The sequence below is a fragment of the Triticum urartu genome, chromosome 5A (assembly GCF_056163025.1).
Source record: "Triticum urartu cultivar PI428250 chromosome 5A, HENAU_Tu73, whole genome shotgun sequence".
Lineage (NCBI taxonomy): Eukaryota > Viridiplantae > Streptophyta > Magnoliopsida > Poales > Poaceae > Triticum > Triticum urartu.
Genome location: NC_141877.1, coordinates 51,716,362 through 51,719,730, shown reverse-complemented (window position 1 = coordinate 51,719,730; position 3,369 = coordinate 51,716,362). Strand labels below are relative to the sequence as shown.

General features: G+C 47.4%; 1 pseudogene; it reads right to left on the bottom strand.

The window, feature by feature from the left end:
* Positions 1-1,312: 1,312 nt before the first annotated feature.
* Positions 1,313-2,465, bottom strand: LOC147967958 (uncharacterized; annotated as a pseudogene).
* Between the last annotated feature and the right edge of the window lie 904 nt (positions 2,466-3,369).

Below are 3,369 nucleotides of genomic sequence, written 5' to 3'. Positions count from 1 at the left end.
ATCTTCACCAGCACCATCTCCTCTCAAACCCTAGTTCATCTCTTGTATCCAATTCTTGTCTCTAAGTCTGGGAGTACCTGTGGGTTGCTAGTAGTGTTGATTACTCCTTGTAGTTGATGCTAGTTGGTTTATTTGGTGGAAGATCATATGTTCAGATCCTATATGCATATTAATACCCCTCTGATTATGAACATGAATATGCTTTGTGAGTAGTTACGTTTGTTCCTGAGGACATGGGAGAAGTCTTGCTATTAGTAGTCATGTGAATTTGGTATTCATTCGATATTTTGATGAGATGTATGTTGTCTCTCCTCTAGTGGTGTTATGTGAACATCGACTACATGACACTTCACCATTATTTGGGCCTAGAGGAAGGCATTGGGAAGTAATAAGTAGATGATGGGTTGCTAGAGTGACAGAAGCTTAACCCCTAGTTTATGCAGTTGATGAATTGATCGACCTCCTTCACACTTAAGGTGAAGCAAGAAGGGGGCAATAATTCTCCTCCTTCTTGTTGACTTTTCTGCCCCTTTCCCCCTCCTCCATCTCTGTCTCCGTCTCCTCCATCAACTTTTTAAGGTGGACATCTTTCCTGATCTTCAAATCTTCCAAGTTTTTCCTTGCCTTCGACCCATCCTTGGTCTTCTCCGGCATGTTCATCAGTGTGCCAAGCAAGCTCTCGAGGACATTCTTCGTGATATGCATTGGATCAAGGCAATGAGGCGTGTCATGATTGGGCCAGTACTCCAAGTCCCAGAAAATAGACCTTGTTTTCCATACCTTCTGCAGCGGCTCCGGCGCCTTTTTGATCTTTCCCGGCACGGGGCATTGTTCCCAGTTTCTCAACAGCTCGTCGATTTTGGCGCCACTCCTCTTATGTGGAGGTCCCCAAAGCTCAGCCAACCCATTGAATAGATCTCCACACTTTCTCCACGGGTCATCCCTCTCGAGCCATCTACGATGCCCCATGTACACGATTTTCCCGGACCCGCCATCTTTCACTGACGTAAGCTACTGAGGCGTTGTATCATCCATGCACCTCGTGCATCCGCAGTATCCGTGGCACACCTGGCCTGAGGTGTACCTGTAACCGAGATAGTCATGCACCGTCGTCATCAGCGCGGCTCTCATATGGAAAAAATTCTCCTTTGCTGGCGTCCCATGTCCATGCCGGTGTTTTCCATAACGTGTCTAGCTCCTCTTGCAGAAGCCCCATATACAGGTTAATACTATTTCCCGATTGTTTCGGCCCTTGAATCAGCATGCTCATGTGTATGTACTTTGTCTTCATGCACTTCCATGGGGGGAGGTTCTACATCCATACAAACACGGGCCATGTGCTGTGGTTGGTGTTCTGGTTTCCAAACGGATTCATACCATTGGTACTCACACCAAGCATGATGCTCCTTGGATCTTCTGTAGCAAATCCATATACGGCGTTGAATGCTCTCCACTGGCTACCATCTTCGAGGTGTCTCGGCCTTGGATCATCTCCATCGTCGGGCTTCTTCATCTCCGCGTGCCAGTGCATGAGCTTTGATTCCTTAGGATCTATGAAATACCGCTGCAGATGGGGAGTGATCGGAAAGTACCATACAACTTTCTGAGGAGCTTTCTTTCCTGCCTTCTTGTATTGAGAAGCATTGCACACTGGACAAATGGTTTTTTCCGTGTCTCCCCCCGATAAATAATGCAATCGTTGATGCATGCGTGGTGCCTAATGTGTGGCAAATCAAAAGGGCAAACGATTTTCTTGGCCTCCTCGACACTAGTAGGACACAGGTTCCCCGCGGGAAGAACTTTATTATGTCGAAACTTCAAATGCTCATCGAGGCTTTTGTCTGTCCATTTGTTTTTGGCCTTTGTCTTTAGAAGTTCGAGCGTGAAACTCAAGCGGGTCACCTCGGGATCGCAACCGTCATACAATGGAGTCCTTGAGTCTACTTCAAGTAACGGCATCCTGGCCTCCTCTCTAGAAGCAGCTCTCTCGCTAGTCGTACTCTTGCGAAGGAGGTCTCGAACATGAGGGTCCTGCACGACTGCACTTAGTAGTGTCGAAGACTGCGGCGTGACCGCCGCCTCTTCTCCGCCATGTCTGGACTCTTCTTCGCCATGTCCGGAATCTTCTCCGCCGCTGTCGTCATTTCCGGACTCTTCCTACCGACATGTCCGGCGCCATCATCTTCTTGTCCATCGGTCATCTCTTCGTCTAGCCCCATGTCGTTATTCCCTACCATGTGGACATCCTCCTCCTCATCATCTTCTTCACTTATCCACTGAGTATAGCCATCCATGAAAACATTCATCAGCAGGTGCGCCTTCAAAGTGCCACGATCAAAAGGGTCCAAAAGGACTCCTTCCTTGCATCTTGCACACGGACATCTAATCCTAGTCCGATTATTTGCATACATGTCCATCACAGTGGATTGCATGTACCGCTCCACCTTCCATCCACCCACCTTCATGACCGACTGCACGATATAACAAGCAAAAGGGTTATGAAATAAATAATGCATTCTTCAAAGTCATATATATAAAATTTTGGCATGACCTTGCCTAAAAATAGGACATATTGAGTTTGCTCAAAATTCACCAAAACGGAAATAAATCGACATTTCGGCAAAACATAAGCAACTCGAGGGCATGTCACTCGCACAAATCTCTCCATATATATATATATATATATATATATCCCAAACACACATATTCTCATTCACACACATATTCCCATTCTTGAAATGAACAACTTTTTACTCACCGCCTATATATCTCCCGAGAGAGACCGAGAGCACGCGGTTAATTAGATGATGAGAGAGAACCATCGAGAGAGCACGTATGGTTGGCTAAATAGCTAGCTAGATCTAGTTGTTGGGGAGGAGAGGTGAATCTAGCTAGCTAACTAATGGAGAGGGGTTGTGGTGGATGGGGGCAATAATGGAGGAGAGAAAGAGAGGTGTAGGAGAAAGAGAGAGGCCATTTATTGAGGAGGGTGCCATTAATGAGGAGAGAAGAGAGGTAGGAGGAAGAGAAAAGAAGAGCAACAATGGTGGAGGGTGGAGAGGGGAGAGGGGAAAGGAGGGGGAGAGACGGCAAAGTGGGGGAGAGGAGGGGGAGGGGTGGAAAAGGTGGCACAAGCCGCAACTAACAGTAGCGCTGCTTTGCAAAAAGCGCTGCTGCTATTGGACTTAGTAGCAACGCTCTCCAGGAAAAGCGCTACTACTAAGTGGGGCCCACTAGCACTAGCGGCGCAGTAAAACCAAGCGTTTCTACTAAACTGTTAGTAGTAGCGCTTTTTCCTGTACACCGCTACAACTCCGGTGACCGTTGGTGGCCTTGTCTGGTCCCACATAGTAGTAGCGCGTTTCGGCT